Consider the following 22,598-nt stretch of genomic DNA (forward strand, 5'->3'; position numbering starts at 1 on the left):
TAAGAGTTGACTGTACTCATTTTCATTTCGTTGAACACTAAAGTGAAAAGCACAATTCCTTAAGAATTTCTTTTGAACATTCTCAATCAAATCGATATTTACATTATAGTATGGGTCCCGTATAACCGAACAATATTCAAGAATGGATCTTGCAGGGAAATGTGAAATATTTTGTCGAAAAACGGTATTTTTGATAAAGAGGCCCATCTTGTGGTTACGATGAGGTGCATAGAAATTCATGGAAAAAATAGATTTTTTTATAAAGAGGCCAATGTTGCAAAAGGCAAAAGTCCAGTTTATACGATGATGTAAAATCAGCTCATAAACTGTTCTTCCACTTAACCTTAAGTATACTGCTAGGTGAGTTGAACTTAACAATATAAAAGAATGAAATTTGAACAATTATAGCTACTTCTAATCTAATTTCCATCGTACTTATATCAGGATTGCATTGAAAACAAGTGTTTCTTATAGGCCTTCTTGAATCTTTGCAAACTGTAGGATTTCAACATGGTACGGACCTGATTGTATATTTTTTCTGTGCAAATATGAGGGTGTTTCATCGAAAAAAAATTTTTGAAAAAGAACAGCAGCATGTAATTTCCTTCTATTGCTCATATTCAGGCAACCATTATCCCTCAATTTGTGTGAAATATGGTCTCTTCTGCGGATAGCAAACATTAATCGTAAGCATGATTTGTGTAGTTTTTGAATTTTTATTTGATATTGACTGTACGAGAATAGACCATAATTAAATATGGACAGCATGAATGACTCACACAAATTTGACTTTATTTGAATAGGGAGGAAATTTCTATTGCCATATATAGTTTTAAGAGTGGAGTGTGCACGTTGAATAAGCTGATTTATGTATTTTTCAACAGAAATCTTACATCGTTTGTTTTTGTTGTCAAAAAAAATAACATTAGATTTAGAGCAATCAATACTAAGACAGTGGTTAGTTTAAGAAGCAAAGAAATATTGAGTGTGAAATATTTTGTCGAAAAACGACACTTTTGATAAAAAGACAGTGTTAACAGTCCATGGTTTATATTTGTGGAGTAATTGTTGTCACGTAAAATATATTTTTACATAATCGTTGATAATTTGAAGATATAACGTTCATTTACGGATGAATAGGTACTTGAACAAACAAAATTGTCGAATTTAGAACGATACCAATCCGCAGGAGATCCAAGAGCGTCCAATGTATCCCGAAAACGTAACTTTTTGGTGTGGATTTTGGGCTGGCGTAGTCATCGATCCATTTGACTATATAAAAACCGACGAAACTTTTGAAGCCTAATATATGTGTGAGCAATCATTCGAAAAAATAAATCTGAAAAAATTAACCGCTAGTAAATCCCGCCACTTGTCCTTTTGTTCACGCCCGTATTCAGTTTGGGTTAAAAAAAAAGTTATCGACAAAATAAGTACGTGCGGTCTGATTGGCTACGGTCTATTAGATCGCTTCCAGCTTCAATCAGAATCACTGAATTGCGAATGCCATGCCAATTAGAGTGCCAATAACATAATGAACTAATCAACAATAATTGGGTCAGCGTCAGTGCCGACGAAATTGCGATTGAGAGAACGCTTATTTGTTATGCTGATACGACCAATTGATGTGGGGTGAGATTATTAAAATGTCTACAAATGTAATCGACTAATTGATTCGAATCAAGTTTGTTGATGATGAGAGTATTCACATTTTTTGTCACCCATCATTCTATAGTTTTGGAAATAATAACCAGTGTGATGCTACAGATCATCTTTCTCACTAATGTAAATTGTATAAATTTCTCTCAACTCTCTGATAATACTTCTGAATTTTTTGTTTTTGTTTTTAATTATTTCAGGAAAATGTAATTCTAATCTATTTTATGTGTTTCAACAACATTTGAAACCAATTTGAGAAGAATATCAGATAATTCAAGATAATTAGAGGAAATCTCACAGTACTCGATTACTTTTTTCCAAGGACCACACAAGCACTAAAGAAAAAACCTTAAGGCACTCTAAGAGCGGTGCCTGTGCGAAAGTAGGGATTAACGTTGGATTTGAATCGCTGGAGATTAAATTCATTTGGGAAAACGTTCTTTGGAAGTTTATTCTGTATACACGCAGTTCTTCAAATGAAAGAGTTCGTAAACAGTGAAGTTCGAGGTGTACTGAGTTGAATCTCAAAACGATAGGCAGCTATTTCTGATATATACCGCTCTTGGTGCCAAGTTACTTGAATATCTCCCGTGAAAGTATCTATAAAAGAGAGACAAATCTCCATCCTTTCATCGATGTTCCAGGCTATCAAGGCTGCACGTCATGTTCGCGTCTCCAATCAGGCGGATGGAATCCAGCAGCTTCAGGGTATGATTAAAAGCGGAGCTCCTTACATGAGAACACTACTCAGAACTGATCTGAGCTTCATAAAGCATCAAAAGTTGCTGTACAATAAAAAGAGAGTTGGAGACAATGTGGATCCCTGGGGAATCCCAGCGTTAATGGTAAAAGGATTCGAGATATATCCATCGACGGCCACAAAAATGATCCAACAAGCCATAGCATCGAAGTTTGGCTAGCAAATCCTAATGCCACACACAGTCAAAGGCTTTATTTATTATTATATTCAACGCAACAGCTCTTAATTCTCCATGTTTCTCTATGGCATTTTTTTGTGAATAATTGTGTCAATATGATCGAGTTTCATAGTTCTACTCTTTTAGGTACAACAATTCTGCAGTATGATCATTTTTATCTTCCAACAAGCGTCCAACCCAGGCAGAAAACAAAACACATGTCGTTAACAAACCAACAAGACATATACTTGTTATTGAATATCAAATATCGTTTTGTTTTCGAACATAATTCACACATGTCTGTGACAAAATTCGATTCCAAACACATTCCTCAGACCATTCGAATGCATAACGATTTGAATGAGAATGAAGAAAAATCTCGTCGACGACCATTGTACAAACATCGCACGTCCCATTACGTGACTGAAAATATTCATTCAACAATTACGATTCTGTGTTACGCAAAGTGAAATATTTGTCGGGTATGCATTATAGCGTTGTTGAATTTTACATGGTAATTAGTCGGTATGCATAAAATTAATTGAATGGCGATCGGTTATGGTCAGTTAGTTGCGAGTTGCGGGATCTTAATTGACGATAATTTCTTATTATATCTTCGAGAGGATCTTTGGCATTCTTTCTATCAGGTTTGTTTTGAGAGAATAATCAACGAGATCGCCTACTGAATGTAATTATATGAATAGCAATCAAATTATTCGAATCACGATTCAAACCAAGTGATTTTTGAATTTTTATCATTGATTCAAATAGAAAATTCAACAACTTTTTTTATTTCGATTGAATTTACAATCATAAACTAATAAACTATCGAACGAAATTAATAATTCTAAAAAAAATAAAGTCATCTTAGAAAACGTTTATATTTAAAAGTAATTGAAAGTATAAAAGTTTCTACTTTAGTTCATTAACCCATTTTATTTTCAAAATTTTTGAATATACACATTTTTTGCGTTCATAAGGACCAACACTGCATAAGTATAAAATAAATATAAATAATAATCACCTGTTGTAAGATCTATTTCTCAAATTTATATATATATATATATATTTTTGCGAATTGATCTGTATCTATTAATTCCTTTGGCAGCTTTTTCTATAGATTGCTTCCGTTTTGCGACATTATCATTATTTATCCTTCCTTATTTCAAATCTCTTCGTCTATCACCATATCACTATAAGAATTAGATAGACACAATAATACAATCATATTCACAGCCGCGAATAAACCAATCCAAGCAAATTTGAAACAGTATTTGTCTTGTCAAGAGAACAAAATTAAAATTATTTCGAAACTATTTTTTCTTTCGTGTAATTCAATGTTTATCTGAAAGTAGTTGTTACCAAAGGGCTTTTCCTTCATATCTTTGTAAAGAGTTCATTTTGGAAGATTAGAAAATCATAAATACATTTTACAACGACCTGTATTATGAGTGATTTTTTTGCTGGCATCATTTTGCAAACACTCTGTTTTTAACAGATCACGCGTGAATTGTGTTTTGTGTCATTGTCAAGTTCGTTCATTTTGGTATATAATTTAACCATGAATCGACTTACGAATGAACAACGCTTGCTAATTATTGAATTTTATTATCAAATTTCATGGCGAAGAAACTGCCCAATCTATGGGCAGTTTCTTCGGCCTACTGAGGAGCTATTCGGAAGCTTGTGACTAAATTTCGAACCCAGTTTACATTATTGGACATTAAACCACCAACACGCATACGTAGAGAGAGGACCGAAGATAATATTGCGGCTGTATCCGCCAGTGTTCGTGATGACCGTGAAATGTCGATTCGCCGCCGTTCGCAGCAATTGGGCCTCTGTTACTCCACTACGTGGAAAATTTTGCGAAAGGATTTTGGTGTAAAACCTTACAAGATTCAGCTGGTGTAAGAATTGAAGCCACACGACCTCCCACAACGTGTAACATTTGGTGAATGGGCGCTGGCAAAGTTGGAGAAAGATCCACATTTTTATCGAAAAATTGTGTTCAGCGACGAGGCTCATTTCTGGCTGAATGGATACGTTAAGAAGCAAAATTGCCGCATCTGGAGTAAAGACCAGTCACGAGCATTGCTAGAACTAGCGATGCATCCCGAAAAAGTCACTGTTTAGTGTGGATTATGGATCGGTGGCATTATTGGGCCGTACTTATTCAAAGACGACAATGACCCGAACGTTTCTGTGAATGGCGAGCGCTACCGTGTGATTATTGACGACTTTCTGTTGCCCAAAATAAAAGAATTGGAAATGTCTGACATGTGGTTTCAACCTAGATCGTGTGATTTAACGCCTTTGGATTATTTTTGTGGGGTCATGTTAAGGCTCATGTCTACAGGGATAAACAAGCAACGACTGACGCTCTGGAAGCCAATATTGAAGCATTTTTACGTGAAATACCGGTCGATTCGTTGGAGAGAGTATGCCAAAATTGGACCTTGCGAATGGGTCATCTGAAGCGGAGCCGAAGACAACATTTGCATAAAAATTTCATCAATTTTTTCAAATTTTTTGTGCTGTTTTCAAAATCAAATCCTATTCGATAAGTTTAACTTAATTTCTGGTGCGAAACAAAATAGGAAAAACTATTAAAATAAGTTTTTAGAAAAATACGAAATCAGTTCTTTCACATTCTATAAAAAAGGGATTTTTTAGAAAAATACGAAATGAGTTCTTTACATTCTATAAAAATATAGGATTTTTTTCATTTCGATAAAAAAGTCAAAATATTTCCTCATTTTTTCAACAAAAATCATTATTTTTGTACAAGTAAATTCTGTACGAATTTCTGAATTATAATGTATGAAAATTATTACTCAGAGTGGAGTGTCCATGTGTAAGCGTTGAAAATAATACAAACAAATATTTATTCTGTTGATAATGACTAGCGTGTGGTATTAGCCGGGAAAGTAGTTGTTCTCTGGCAAAAATTTACCAGAAGCTACTGTATAGGAACGTTGGGAGATTTCATTTCAGAATATTTATTTTCTTGTTAGTAAAAATTGTCTATTCTGGAGGATCTCGTGAAATTTGTAACAAAAAATAAAATGTGAGAGCCACAATTTCGCATAAACTTGTAGTAGGTACTTAAAAGTGTTCCACGAAGATAGACCGTCTGTAAATGTCTTTCAGTTATCTTCGAATCGGCCATTCAGAACCATCCGAGTTAATTGGAAAGAAGTACAAAAAAGAAACGAACGCTTTCACACCTAGATTGAGATTAAAATTTAATGAATTCCGTGGAATCGTGGCATTAGGACTGCGGTCGAGAAATTCAAGACGACAGCGAACGTATTTAATTGGTGTGTGTTTTCAAGCGAGAAACGGTCTATTCGAGAATTTTGGATATCGTCGAAAACACACATTATATACATTTGAAACGGAAGTCATAAATGAAACAGGTCGATAGTGTAGGGAATTTTTTTGAAAATGACTCCTTTCCCTTAATATGCATGCTTATGGTCTCATTCTCATGGAATCTTGCTCTCGTTGAAGAATCCTGGGCGTGGTTTTCATTTCATCTCATGCTGCCAATATTATTAATCTCTTAACTGTCATTGGGACTTGTGTATACTAGCGTCTTCAGATGTCCATACAAAAAGAAATCTAAGCTATGAAGATCTGGAGACGTTTATGGCCATTCCTGGAGACCACAGAAATCAATCCAACGATTTGGGTAAACAGTTTGCAAAAAATTGCATATTATTCAGAATGGAGGAAAATATACCAATTTCAAAATTTGGTCGTACAAATTAATGAACTTCGATTCGTAAAAAGCTATGTTTTCCATAATTTATATAAACTATTACATGAACTATGAAGAAAATCATGTATTTTCTGCATGTAGTATCTTGAACAAAATTCGATAGTAGAAATGAAGACCAGATAACTGAGGCTGTGTATCGAAGCCACGTGTCTTTGAGGTCAGATGTGTTGACGGCTAAGTGTTATTTTGAAAACAATGGATCAAAAACAATTTCGTGTTTTAATTTTGCACTGATTCTTGATGGGGAAAAATACAGTTCAAGCGAAACAATGGCTTAAAAAGTGTTATAAAGACTTCGCCTCATCAAAAACAACAAACAAACGTGGGTTTGCTGTCTTCAAACGGGGTCTAGCAACACCGATGATGCAGAAAACTAAAAAAATCCACAATATCTTTTTGATTAATCGCAAAGTAGAGTTGCATGAGTTGTAAAGTTATTGAAAGAATGTGTTAGCTTTATATTGCATGAGCATTTGACTATGAGAAAGCTCTGTTTGGAGTGGATGCCGCGCGAGCTCATTGGTGACCAAAAACCAGAACGTCTTGACCATTCTGTGCAGTGTTTGGCCATGTTTAAACATAAAAAACCTAAATTTATGCGTAGATATGTGACAATGGATGAAACATGGATCTATCACTCCACTCTGGAATCAAAACGGTCATCAACTGAGTGGAGAGCAACTGGTGAACCTCGTCCAAAGCGCCAGAAAGCACTATGCCACAAGTCAATAAAAAAAATGGCAAAACTACATGATTGAACTTCAAATTGCTCCCACATCCACGGTATTCGCCAGATTTGGCTCCCGGCGACTACTGGCTGTTCGCACACCAGCGGTAAGAAATTTATTACTCAGGCCCCGGACTTTCAGCCCTTGTGATATGTAAATGTTTATCTAGATCGAGGAGAGAGGAGAAAACTTATTTGTAGGAAAGAAGTCTTTGTTGGGCTTGCAGTAGTGACATGTTTACACTCGAGAACTCACGATATATTTGACAGAGGATGAAATATTAGCAAAAAGGAGCGCCACATGTTCACCCCGTCGTCAAATATGGTACTTTCGTGAGATATTGGGGTTGTTACTCTTTTTATTAAGCTAGAATACCCCAGAAAGAAGCTGACCTGTAGCCTATTGTGAACTCTGTGTTATTTTTATCCCAAACTCTTACATTTCTCAACATATGAGACCCATTGACATGATTATAGAAATGATCCCAATTCTTTCAAATTATCAACATTAGAAGACTGCTTACAAAGTTTAATCCTCCTATGTCATATAGTTAAAAAACTTAATCTGACCTCTACAACCTCCATCAACAATCTTTCAGTCACGAAACTAACTACAAAATCCAAATATCACGCAGACAGGCACTGTTTCTGCTCCACGCCTGTAACTTATCGTTCTCAAAGTGTCGCATTCCGAACCGCAACTCCTACACCGCTACACATATCTGTCATCTAAAGGTGGTCGAGTTGGCCACGACACACGAAAAAAAAGAGAGTCAAGTCTTCGCCCACGACTGCACGACGATAGTCTCTTTTGTTCACTTGTTTCTCACAGCCTACCCACCCCCGGGTTTAACTCTACTAGATGTGTATTCGCTCATAAAATGCTCCGTTTGTTTGTTTTGTCTCGGATAGCAGTGGCATGCGATCACAAATATACACGAAGCGATCGGTTAAAAATAAGTATTTGTGTTCTTACTGGCTGCTACGGTATCTACACCATTGTTGATACTTCTGGTTATTACCAAGAAAGAACACGAACGGTCTGACGAGGACTTTTGAGGGAAAGATTACAGGAACGTGAATCGGTTAGTACAAATCTAACAGAGAAGAGAGAAGGGCAATCTTTTGAAAGGATATTTAAGAGAAAAGGAATTATAATACAAATGGAGGATAAATTTGAGTTCAGTAAATGATCGACCAAGAACCGTAAGTTGATGAAACCAAGATTTACCGAAAACATCGTCTGTTAGAGTGTGCAGGAGAATCCGAGGCAGTCCTTTTTTACCCAGTAATAGAACATGCGATTTATTATTACTGTCTCAGGCCTTGAAACATACTACGTCTCCTGGATAATAATAGTGACCCTAGAAAAAACTATGTAAAAGGATGGTGATAAGCAATCTATAATTACCACAGTTTTTCCCGTGGGTTGGGCTACCTATCGTACGCGTCCCCAGGTGGCGAAAAGGCCAGGGGATTGGAGACCCTGTCCGGGAAGCCAATGTGGCCTTACGGACGGGGTCGCCGGACTCCTGGTCAGTGGCAGAAATGGGTAGGGTGAGGGGAACCAAAACTCCCCAAAAGCCTTTGAAAAACATGCCACCGTGGACCAGTCTACCCAAGCTAAGATGTAAGGAATCGTGCCGACAGCTGAATGGCCGCGGGGTGATATGCGGTCACGAACGATCCCCTTGAGGAACTGGGCGAAACCTCATTGTAAACAGCCTACCTCTAGTAATGCGGGGCTCTGCCAGAGGTGACCAACTTTTCCCTTGCTACTCGTGGAAACACACATGAATGAAACAATACAAAAACAGAAACAAAAATCAATCCCGAGGCTGGACAAAAGTGCTCACCGCAATCTAAGGCGGTTGCTGGAGATGAACAGAAATGTCCACCCCAATCTATCGATTGGAATGAGGCTGGACATAGCAGATCACCTCTAACAGCAAGGGCACTTCCTGCGGCGGGCGCCAAGAACTCCGCCTTGAATAAAGGCAAGGAACCGGCTGCCCCTGCAAGAAAGCTCCCTCACTTGTGCACGTCCACGAAGGGAACCCCAAGATAATTGAAGAAGCCGCGCAACGACAGTAATATCGCTGCACCTTCCAAAACCTTCGCGGAGGCCACCGTAAGACACCTCAAGGTTGCCAAAGAGAGTGTGTGTCCGGCGTGTCTTGGCCTACACCTGCCAATATAAAGGAGACGCCTCCTAGTGATCTGTCCACCTTCCTTAAAAGAAGAGGATGGACGATGACCCAGGAGGACAACTCCTCGGGAGGATGTACAATGGGTCACATGTGGCCTAAGTGCTGTGAATCTACACTCACCCTCCCTACTCTACAGATACCAGATACCAGTGAAGTATGTTAAATATTTGCCCACAGTGGATGAAAAGTTTGAAACTAGCAAAGACAGATGGATTATCATTTCAGGATGGATATTGTGAACCAGCTGAGCTTCTACAAGTCGCATAGTCTTCGAGAAGGATGGCCAGAACACTATAGAGAACACCTCTGTACTATCCCATGAATTTTCTTGGAAATAACTGAACCATGATTTTTTTTCGCATTGACCATAAGTCGATTTCTTTGATACTTATCACATTCAATTTCTCCTGAAGTTCCAAAGGAATTTTGGCTCCTTCAGAAACAGGAGAGTTATTGAGAAGTTCCGATTTGTTGCGGCAAATCAACAATATATAAAGCCAAAACAATGATGGCCCCAAGACTGAGCCTTGTGGTACTTCAATTTCCAAGTCACCGAGTATCCGAGTTCACAGACATCTATCGAAATTTCATGTAATTTCAAATAATTATCAGTAGACATCTGTCGAAATTTCCTGTAACATATGATCCAAGATGGAAAGCAGCCACAGTTTGTCGAACAGTTGAGGTTGAGATTTATAGAATCAAAAGCCTTGGATGAATGTAGAAGTGCGGCCACAAATTTTCTCTCATCAATACCTTTATTGATATTTTCCAAGAAAGTAATCGCCCAAAAATTCAGCAACAAAAAACAATTGTTTCTTATACAATTTTCGACGAAATTTTCAGCAAAACAAACACATTGCCACTGCTTCGGCTACTCATTTATCGTTCGACAGGTACCAATCGAACCGATGATGAAAACTCGAAATCTAACGCACCGCATTAATAAAACCGAAGATTTATGGATGATAAAAATAAATTGAATGGCAAACTCGCCGTGATTGAAACGAATGATTTATAACCAGTTTACTAGCGCTTTATCCAAATAATTAATTACAGGTAAAAAAGCATCAATGTAAAGACTATAATTTGCTTGTTAACGAAAGACGATCTCGCCATATTTTCATAGCAAAACGAAAATAATTGTATTGGAAACTAAACAATAGCCTGTTTGCCATTATTCTCGTTAGCCTTGACTTTAGCGCAAGCATTTATAAAGATAGGACCCGAACGGGCTGGCAAGTTATTATAGGAATGCATAACTCATATAGTCTAGTTATCGAGAGCGAGGTATTTCGAATAGTTGAAAATAATTTCTGATACAGTACTGAAAATCCAGCCCTAGTTTTCTCTGATATTCTGAACGAAGGAAGAATTCCCAGTGCAATAGAAAGGAAATAAAAAATAGCAATATTCATTGGACTGGACAAATATCGTGCTGATTTCAGCTGGAGTTTTTCTATAGTAGAGGAATGATAGGAGCCCCAGAACTGAACCTTGAGGTAGGTGCCGGTTCACCATCAACTAAGAAAAACTGATAAAAAATGTTGAAAAATTCAAATTCCGTTACAGCGTTTGTAATTCAAATTGGTATTGCCATTTTCCATTAAAAAAAATTGTAACTTCAGTTTGTTTTTATGTTTTCAACACAACTCATAGAATGTAAAGTAATCTAAAGTTGATGTCAGAACTAAATGATTTACACTGGGACAAAATATTATCTTTAATGTATGCATTGTGAATCAGAATAAGTTCGTTGAAAAGTCGGTAAATACGAGTTGTTTAATTGGTTCAAACTGATTTTGTGACACCTGAATTGTTTGAAACGATAATATATTGACTAATTCAAAGTTAATTTCCCGATTCCGGTGAATAAATAGTTTCACCATCGTCCCATTTCTTCAGACACTTATTCGAATTCTGTAAAAAAAGATAATCCATCTACTTAAAGAATCAAATATAACATATAAAACCCTGGTCGAATCAACTCTAAAACTTTTATTTTTAATATTTCTTGACTCATTTTCAGTTCGTTCGAATATTGTCAAAACATTTTTAGATTTCGATTGACTGGTTCGATTAGCAATGTTTTCATACTTACAAAAAACCTAGCTAGTTTACTGCAAATTGACACCCACCTGAAACAAAATGTAACTGAATTAATACCGTGTTCAAAAATGACATGAAAAATGCACATTCAAACTATCTACACAAGCAATTATGTTTTGAAAATTACAAGAAAATTAACAAAGAAACACAGGCAATTCCCCATACATATCGGTATATATCGACTAGAATGTGGCCCCGCCATATATACAGGCCAAACTGGTAGAAATTTTGATACAAGGTACCATGAACATGTCATTTCGAATAAAAAATCATTAATGTACGAACATCTTCAAAAATCGAAACATAAAATAGATAAAGATAATTTAAAGATCCTTCACACATGCGAAAAAGGGAAAATGATGAATCTGTTGGAATCTATGGAAATAAACAAGTCAAAGAAAAATTCCAATTCTATTGTCCTCACCGAACAACTTGATCTAAATAATTGTCCTCTCCTGAACCTATAATCCAGTTCCCAAAACCTACATTATATCAAAAGTTTTGTTTTGTTATGTTCATGGATATTACAGGTATACAAAATGTAGGTACCAAATTATTTATGATAGGATAGGCAACTTAAGTATAAATTACTCAGATTTAAATGTAGTTTTGAAAATAGTGTAATAGCCGAAACTAGTCAACAATAAAGAAATATCGTGGAAAATAGACAAAAGTGTGTTTTTGCAGTGTATCCTCAGTGAAAATATTACGCATCATGACTTGACAAGCTGTAGGCAAAACTTGCAGAAAAGCGGTCACATTTGCAAAAAAAGAAAATCTCGGCTTCGAAGGACCAAATATTTGTGCACAAACTAGAGGTCATCCCGGTCTCCCGTTTCCGATTGATAAAAAAGAATAATAATGAATTCCATTCGTAAAAAAGAGTCTTATTTTATTTCATAAGATGTTCAAAATGACTAGAGTTTGTTGATTTTCGTACCAGCGCAGATTACGAATTCACGCATCAATACTCCTCTGATAGGCGTTTAAAAAACATGGCATCTGAGTTATAGTCGAGTTCAGTTGAAGGTCTTCCTGGCGCACGTCTATACGGATCCAAGTCATAGAACAACCAAATTGTATTATTGGTTTGAGTTAGTCTATTCAACTTTACTGTAAAAACGATTTACTTGATTTAAGTTACGCAGATTACGAATACACGCTTCAATACTCCTCTAATAGGCGTTTAAAAAACATGGCATCTGAGGTATAGTCGAGTTCAGTTGAAGGTCTTCCTGGCGTACGTCTATACGGATCCAAGTCATAGAACAGCCAAATTGTATTATTGGTTTGAGTTAGCCTATTTAACTTTATTGTAAAAATGGTTTACTTGATTTAGGTTACGCAGATTACGAATTCACGCTTCAATACTCCTCTATTAGGCGTTATTAAAACGTCGCATTTGATTTGTATTAGAGTTTAGTTGAAAATCGACCTAGCGCACGTCTATACGGTACAGCCAAATCGTATTTTTGGTTTGAGTTAGCACCGTCTCACACCTCAGCGGTTTGGACTGCTTGACCATCCGCCTCACTCACCAGATCTAGCCCCAAGCGACTTTTTTCTGTTCCCTCATCCAAAAACTGCGCTCGGAGAACAGAGATTTTCGTCAAATGAAGAGACAATCATCATTGTGAACAATTATTTTGCAGATAAAAACGCCGAGTACTATTTGGACGGGTTACAGAGATGGGGGCATCGCTGAAAGAAGTGTGCAGAGTTGAAATAAAAACTACAAAAATGCCTTGTATCTTTGTTAGGTCGTACACTTGCCAGATCACCCTCGTTTAGCTTCCGACTGTGTTGAAAAAAGACGTTTCGTTAATTATTCAGAATCATCAACTTGTTATAAGCAAGATGACTCGTAGACTCGTAGTGGAAGCTCCGTAACCTCTGAAAACTTATCTCAAACGAATCATCGGATTCCTCCGAGAAATGTTTATACAGTCAGTTCGATTCCCGACAGAACGTATCGCCTGAGAAACTCATTATCGTCGATTCTATTTGACTCTCAGATCAACGGTCCAGTGATAAACGCCTGTCATAATGAAGTTCGACAAACAAATAATGCAGCCTCCTAAGCGATTTCATGATTCTCCTCTAAATATAGAACGCACCGAATTAGATTGCCGACATAATAAAATCCGTGTCTAAATATTTAATTGTTGCCGGACCGTTAGTCACGTGCGGAATGACTCGGTATGATCCGTACTTCAATGTTCTTCAGTCGATAGAGTGTACTGCGTTAAAACACGGTTACTAAAACATTCATTCGTAATAGATGACACATCGAGATAATCGAGGAATGTCATTCCAGTTATTGACACAAACCACTCAGTACAAACTGATGTATTAGTGTCGTGAGTAAAGATAAGTAGTAAATATTTTCAGACAACTGATAATCAGGGTTATTATCGTTTTCATTTCAAGTACTTATATAGTGTTCGGACGATGAATTGTGAAGCTTGCGGACGAGCGTTGTAGTGAAGGATCGGACCTCTTCTGTTGATCAATATCAGCCAACCACTCACTATCCTGAACGTCTCGAAGAAAGTACTTTTCGAGACCCGAAGAAGAATTTAATTGAACTCGAAACATCGGCAAAAAACCAATTTTTTTAAAGAAAAAGTCGATACTGTTACCCAACGAACCATTCTTCAGAACAATGAATTCTCCATTTCAACTGAATCAATTCCTAACGAATCAAGATCCAATCAGAGGAAAGTTTTCTGTGCACATCACAGACCACCCAGATTCAGCAATTAGTCCCGATCCCTGCAACTATTTACATAACCTCTTTCCAGAGAGATAAGCCTCCCAATTGCTAGCTTCCTCCAATCATCGAATTATCGTCGACAATTTTCGCTAATTTTTTAGAATCATGCAAAGACGCGAGGTCGGGAGCATTTTGAATGCTGAAGGAATAGCAGGAAATCGCGATATGTTAAGTGGAAGGTATTTATTCCATAAAACCGGTTGCTATATCGGCGATGATTAGATATATAATAATGTATCTCAGCATTCTGATTTTATCTCGTCAGTCTATGAAATTCTGTGGGAAATTGAAAATCACGTAGGCATACGTGTATGTGGCGTCTCGATATTGGTAGATAATCGCGACGATTATATGAATACGTCAGTGCATAAGAAATATCAACTCTTTTTTGACGATTATTTTTGTAAATATTACAGTGTGTAAAAGCCAAATGAAATAAATTCATTATTTCGGTTACTGTACATATAAAAAAAAATCTCGAAACACGTCAAATATGAATTATAATTTGACATTCTTCAACGTAAAAATGCCACCCAACCCCCTTCGAATGACAGGTACAACCCCCAATGTTTTAAATACGAAGTATTGTCTTGTGAAAAATCGTTTGAAGGGAATGAGAAAGTGAGCAAAAACCTTAGCAATCTTCTTTTTAAATCGTATCCTTTAAAAAACTGTAAATAATTTCCGTGACAACGTTAGTTTAAAACGTCTTGTCATCTTATTTTGTATGTTACAACATTAATTGTCAGTATTTCAAATTTAAAGTTCGTTAACTTCAAGTCTGACAAATGGTTAGATTGAATAGAGAATGAAAAGACCTCTCATTTGAATTTGACCTGTTTCGGGATTTTGTTAAAATACGTACCGTAACCGAAATAATGAAATTATTTCATTAGGCTTCACAATGAAAATAGTTATATTTGTAATTTCTTTATATTATGGACTTCTACAGTACAGCCCGCTCATTGTTCAATTAAGTAAAACGTATTATTGTCTGAAATTTTTGTATTTTATTATTATTCGTTAGTATACAGCAGAAATAGAGTTGGCGACAGCACAAACTTCAATGTTAATGATGAAGAGAATGGTATATCAACGTATTTTCAAAACAAAGTTTACCAAAGTTCCTAACTTTAAACTTTGACCAATCAAAATTGAGAATGTTGATATATACGGTAAACTTTCCACAGAGAAGCTCTAAAGTTTTTTCGGTGATATCATATTTATCGGCTCATTAATTTGCCCTTTCATGCTTCGATAATATATATTACATTTCCATTTTTAATGTCTTCATAAATTTATTTTTTGAAGTACAGTCCATGAAGATAGAAAATACTCATTTCTAATAAATAATTTACAAAATATAAAAGTATCGATTTTTTTCTGAACTTCAAATGATGATGAATATATGGTAATCATCACGGCCTGGCATTTTTTCCAAATATGAAGTAAGTATTACAAGTTTTATCAGTTAATTATTAATCTTACCTATAATGTACAAGATTTCTTTATATCCGGCTCGAAGGACCATTTGTTAATTATTAATCTTACCTAAGATGTATAATATTTCTTTATATCAGGCTGAATGACTGATTTCTGATAATTTTTTAAATTCGGCTTTCAGAAAGTCAGGAACAAAACTTTATTCATTATTATTTCTTAGCAACTAGTACAAATTAACGTCAATATAAATCAGTCCAGGAATTCGAACACTAACATTCTCACCATATCTACTCGCCTCAAGTTATTAAAATGAAATGAAATGATTCTACAGATATAATTTATAGTATCTTTTATGAAGCACATACATCCTAAAACCCTCGTATCCAGCGAAACACCAGATGGTAAAAACGACCAGCCGAGTCTCAACTTTCCTTCTACCTACCATCAATCAACCTCTGTAACACTAGAAGCCGTTCCCACGCCTACTCCTGCGAAAAAAACGCATACCGGAATCAATTATGATCACGAAAAAATTATCTAATCATCCAACTTTCTCTATCGCCGATCCACATCCCGCCGAAATTAATTGGACGCATTCTTTCACCAGAAAAAAATTGTTTTACTTTCTTTTTCGAATAGATCTGATCAAAAAATACTCCATACTTTGGCATTCATTACTTTTTTATCATATGGGTATCTAAATCAGTGAACCGGCAATGAGCAGTTTAAATCCACATTCGTCTAGGTACTTTCTATTCTAAAGTAGACCAGATATTTAATAGCTCGAGGTAGCACTATTATCGAGTGTTTGTATGGTCATCTGATTGTAAACCTGACCTACAGTCGCTGCTGCATTTAGTATGACACACAACGTCCGGTAACGATAACAATACCTTCATTGGCGTCTCACAAATCCATTTTTATTGAATTTTACTGAGCTTGTGATGAACATGTTTCCATTTTTTTAATAACCTAGAATATATGAGTATGTTTTACCTTTCACTAAAACCATAAGTACAAGTGCATGATTTCATGTTCAATACATGCTTCATTTATTTTCATTTTCCTCTCAGTAAATTTGAGTTTCCGTTCCGTCTGTATACAAGATCATCAACTTTCCGCCGTTTTGGACTTTAACCGCGAACTTTGTGTTGAAAATGTATTCCGGGGTCACGTGGACCGAGAACATCTCTGTATCTGTATCTGTAGAGTGAGGAGGGTGAGTCTAGACCCACAGCACTCAGGCCACATGTGACCCCTTATACATCCTACCGAGGGGTTGTCCTCCTAGGTCATAGTCCATCCTGTCCCTTCCAGGAAGGTGAACATGTCACTGGGATACATCTCCTTTATATTGGCAGGTGTAGACCAAGACTCGCCGAACACACACTCTCTTTGGCAACCTTGAGGTGTCTCACGGTGGCCTCCGAGAAGGTTTTGAAATGTGCAGCGACATTACTGTCGCTGCACCTTTCAAACAAGTGAGGGAGCTTACCTGCAGGGGCATCCGGTTCCTTGCATTTAATCAAGGCGGATCTCTTGGCGCCAGCCGCAGAAAGGCTTTTGGGAAGTTTTAGTTCCCCTCACCCTACTTATTTCTGCCATTGACCAGGAGTCCAGCAACCCCGTCAGTAAGGCCACATTGGTCATTCCCTCTCCGCCGCCTGGGGACGCGCCCGATAGGTAGCCCAACCCACGGGGGCTACCTATCGTGATGTTTGACCAGCGGTAATAGTGAAGATATCTTACGGAGAAGAAACGTTGTTTGAGAAATGTTCAGTCATGAACAAAGACGCTCTAGCACGTCATCACATCGAAGTTTAAAGCAATTTCCATTGCCAGACAAAGTCGATGGCTACGACTCATACAAGCGCAGATGTCGAATTTACGCTTCAACATTGCAATGAATGGGTGCGTGAACAAACAATATTGTTGAATTTGGAACGACGCCAATCCACATGAGGTCGAAAAGCGTCCAATGCATCCCAAAAAAGTCACTGTTTGGTGTGGATTTTGGGCTGGCGGAGTCAACAGTCCATATTTCGAAGATATAAAGATCAACCTGCCGCACGTCTATACGGATCCAAGTTATAGCATAGCCGAATTGTATTTTCAATTTAAGTCAGCTCATTTAAGTTTATTGTTGAAAAGCTCTTTTTATATAAGCATGATTATTTTTGTTTTTCCAATTATTCATCAGTAAGTAGGTACGTAAGTAATTTGAACCATTATTATTATTAGCAGTTGCAAAAAAAGTTCTAAGTCTAAAAAACGGGTTCTTATTAAAATTACGTTTCTTGTAATGTTTAGTGAAACTTTCACAATAAAGTATTTCTTGAATACAAAATTAATATTAATAATTTCTACCGAACGAATCTTCAGCCTCAACGATGTAAACTTTGTCTGGACTATCACAGTTCTAATAAACGGATAGTTGAGTCAATGTTGAAAGACACGCCAGATGAAGCCATTGTATGGCGAAACACGTGTTGCGTTTTTGTAAAACAATTTAGTGAAAATCTCACAATAAAGTGTTTTTGGAATACGTTAGTTATGGATTTTCATCAAGTATCGGCCGATTCCATCATATATCAATGTTTTCAGTTTTCACTTGAATAATATTTTGCTTCTTACCGTAGAAGCGACGCGCAGATCTGCTCATGGTCACAGACGGTAAAAAAATCAAATGCCTAGTGCTACCCCTACTTGTTCATTGAAATTAGTCCTGGGTTAGATTAACGAGGACCGTTATCGGCATCATCAAAATTAATGACTCACTTTTCGCTCGTTCAATTTCCCTACACCCACTTATAGGTACGACCTGTATACCAGCGATGCACCTCGTAAATCAGAAACAGCATGAAGTACGACACCTCGAAGCGTCGCTTAATATATTTAAACGATTGTGCTGCGAGATAAATGAGTACACACCCATACATCTCCATATCGCGTACAGTTATTACCGCAGCAGTCCACTTGGAGCCCCAACTCATAATAAATCGAGTCTGTCGTTCGCTGATCGAAGAAGGCCTGCGTTGGTGGAAGAACAAATGAACGAGGTATGGTCGCTACAGGTTCGACTAGTAACAAAAAAAGAGAAAAAGAGATATCACCAGATTTCGACATGTTTGCTCGAGGACCCTGAGTCGTTTCCTTTGAATTTCTGAAAGGAAATGTGCTAGAAAAAGGACAAGTTGAAGATGATAATCTAGGGTCAGACACACTATCGTCAACAATGTAGAAAGTGATTGATAAACTCATGAAACAGCCAAAATGGCAGCAGTTTCTATAAATTTACTTAAAAGCTATGTTAAAGATCGTTCACAGTTTGTAGAAACTTCAAAGGGAAAATCAAGCAGTGAATTTATTAAATTTGGTGTGCCTCAGGGATCTATACTTGGACCCTTGTCATTTGGCATATACACTTGTGATCTAGTTTCGGATTTAAGACATTGTCATTCACATATGTATGCGGATGACACACAACTATATCTATTTACTTAGGTTATTAAACCATTCAGGCAATGAATACTATTTTTTTCTTCTGCAAGTCATGCACACGACTTTTTTATGTTCTTTCGCATACTACGCGAACACCATCATCTTCAATAGTAATAATCCTTACATTTTTCTGCGTATGGCAATATATATTGTTCAATAGGGATTCTTGAAAATTATTCCATTCGATATTTTAAGTATCTTCAGACATCTGTCAACGAGGTTTAAATATAAAACGATTCAACGACAGAAAACTGCATATAATAAGATTATTTCAAAAGTTTTGTCCGTTTTCATGAGTCTACCTTAAAATTTCCGAGGTCTGGAGAGTATGGTGGTTGGGGCAGAACTTCAACTCTAAAGTCGTTCACCATACCAGTAACCATTGTCTTTTTTAGTAGGTTTTCGCCTTTGGGAAGTGCCAAGGTGGCTCACCGGTGTACAACCACTGTCCTGAACGTCTTCTGTTGTAGAGGAGCCACTTTACATCACACATGACGATCCGATCCACAAAAGAATCGTTTCGGTTGCTCATAAGCACAGAAACGTGACAATTTCTGCTGATCGTTCAAATCGAGCTTTATGACCATTCCAATACGTTTCAAACCATAAAAAACCGCACGGCAACCAACGCCCAGTTCTTCCCCCATCCTACGCAGCACCGTCTGTGATGGGTCAATCTCCACCAAGTTCCTCAAATTCTCGTCCAGGATTACTGTATAAAAAAATGTATAGCGGCGACGAGTGACGACAAACTATCGTCTTTCTTGTTCGAAAGTACTTAAAATCGTTTCTTGTTCCATTCAAAAGTTGAGAGAGGGGCACTTTTCAAGTCTGCCCTGCATATCACACTCACCACTTTTTGTAGGTTCGAGCAATTTTTCACTCACTTTTTTCCTCCACTACAGATTTCCCAACAAAAGCGCTATCGATGAAACCCACAATTTTCATCCACAGCGAAGTAAAGAAAAGTAAAGAACGGCCAAAAACAATCTCCCAGGCGAATAAATCATAAACGTTAGTCTACTACGGCAGGTGCTACGGCTTGCATTGCCGAGCACAGTGAACTAGATCGAAAGGGAGGCGAAGTGCACGGTACGTTTTCGTCGAGGTGAAGCATGACCCTCGTTAGGTCTTTAGATGGTCAGTGCACGCTACGCTCATTTAACTCAACACGTGCCCCCTAAACGAAGCAGACGCCTGGGGGAGACGCTGTCTTGACGGATTATCTCGTCGGAGGATTTTCGCCGAAAGTGGGCAGACCCACAGGACGGCTAATGGAAGGTCGACGTATACTTAGACGGCAACGGTTCGTGGTTTAGGAAACACTGACGTAAGTTTCACGCTGGGATACCTCAAGGTTCCGATTAGGGGCCCATGGCGTTCTAAACTGGCGTTTGAAGTGAGAAATGCAGGGAGGAAAAATTTGTTGTTGACAAAGATCACTAGACAGGCAGTTGAAAATATTCATTTGCAAACTGTTTTGGACGGAATACTACTAGAGAAAAATTTGTATTGGTCTCTAAAGTGGCTGCCATTTAGAATTCTACCACTTAATACATAAAATTATCACCCGACAGACGTTGAAAATTACTTATTGATGTGAAAAACAAGTAATAGAAGTCTGAGAAAAATTCGACAACACGTTTTAGCAGTTTCTTGATTTTTTTTTGACTTGAACATTCCTCAATTGTTTCAGATAGTTTATTGTAAAGCCTACATTCCAAGCTACATCCACTGCAATGAATTCCTTTCTGGTAAAGACTTGTTGAATGTTTTGGTGATATCAATAATTATTTGTTTCGAGTTACATGAATATGATCATTTCTTTTCGGATTCAAAGAATTTTCTCAGAAGAAATCTCCTAGTCCATTACGTCATATTCTCAGTTAGAATGAAATCATCAGAAATATGAGTTCCTCAGTATACCTTGCTACAAATGAAAAGCCGACATGATTATTCCATTTCAAGTTACTTTCAATGACAAATACAAATAATTCAATGTTTTCTGTTCAATCGATCACTATATGTTATTCATGGTCGAGAGTGTTTGATTGTTACAAACACCACTGAAGATGTCTGCTGCAGTGCCACATGAAACGTTCCATTTCAAACATGGTCTAACAGCCCAGATTGTTCTTTCACTGTCGTAGGTACTCCTGTTTGCATTTAGGTAGGTATATCATATTCTTATCAACCCATCCATACATAATTTCTCATGTTCGTGAAATGTGTACACTAATTCGGCTTGATTTGTGGCAATTTGAAGTTTTTTCAGTGACAAACAAATGATTAGTATCAGTGAAGGCTATCAATTTAGTTAGCTGTTTTTTCGTGGTTTCAAGCAGATCATTTATATAAACTATGAATAAGGTGAGTCCCAAAACTGAACCTGGAGGTACCCCAATATCGACTTTATGGCGATATCATAATCACATAATCAAATGATCTGGAGCAATCTACAAACAACATTGAAACTGTGATTTTTTTGTCAACTGCCTTCGAAACTTCATAAATATAGTCACATATAGTTACATGTATCATTTTGTCAGTTGGATTACTTACAATATTTATATTATTCTCAAAAACATTAGAAATTGAGTTCAGAAAAATTTCAGATGTTTCAAAGATTTTAGTGGCCCTTCAATTATATTTTCATTAATATTCCATTTGGTGTGTGATGTACAACATTTTCCATTATTATTTTCGAAGATTTCCCTTTTTACTTTACCTAAAATAACGCAGTATCTAACTTAATCGATAGAAATGGAACTTCTGCCATAACTAAACAAAAACACTGTATGTGTTTCTATTTTATCATTATTATTAATAAACTATTAATTTATCACTAAAGCACATGCGGCAAATAAGGCAAGTATATCCAGGGCCATATTTAGTTGATTATTTTCATTAAAAATGACGGATCTTTTTATACCGTAGTATTTTAATAAGGCCCACTGGGAAAGTTTTCAAAATCTTTTATAGTTTTTTCAATACTCTCTCAAATGAATTATTTCAAGTTCAAGTTGCTTTAATATATAAGTAATTCGTAGAAATAATGTTTATATTATCAATTAAACAGTCAAGTGGGCCTTATTTGACTCCTGTACCTTAATATCATTTCTTGAATTTCTCACGCTTGCTCCTTCCCAACACCGCTATTTCACTATTAAATTTCAATAAGTTCTACGGTAATTTTGAACACACAATAAAGCTTAATTTTGTATAAACCCGTTCTTGTTAACATTTATGAATTTGCAGCACTGCACGTCGCTTATGATTCAATAAAAGATTTGCCTTCCACCTCCAGCAGATGTTTAAAACATCGTAATAAACAAGGTATTTAACAATAAACTTGTTCCTTAACAAGGTGCTACACACTTCATAATTACGGCCACGAGCCTTCTGTTTGAGGAAATTGCTAGCGAAATTGGCAAAAGGAACACTTCTTGCTCGAGTGTTTGTTATATTA

At 36.8% G+C, this 22,598-nt stretch overlaps 1 protein-coding gene across 4 annotated transcripts in view; it reads right to left on the reverse strand.

Moving 5' to 3' along the window:
* The window catches only part of fz2 (frizzled 2), a 281,786-nt gene that overhangs the window by 40,627 nt on the left and 218,561 nt on the right, over positions 1-22,598 (reverse strand). The gene's annotated exons all lie outside the window — the stretch shown is intronic.

The sequence above is a fragment of the Leptinotarsa decemlineata genome, unplaced genomic scaffold (genome assembly GCF_025532065.1).
Source record: "Leptinotarsa decemlineata unplaced genomic scaffold, Ldec_3_MD MMD2_P_RNA_scaffold_12, whole genome shotgun sequence".
In the NCBI taxonomy this organism is placed as follows: domain Eukaryota; kingdom Metazoa; phylum Arthropoda; class Insecta; order Coleoptera; family Chrysomelidae; genus Leptinotarsa; species Leptinotarsa decemlineata.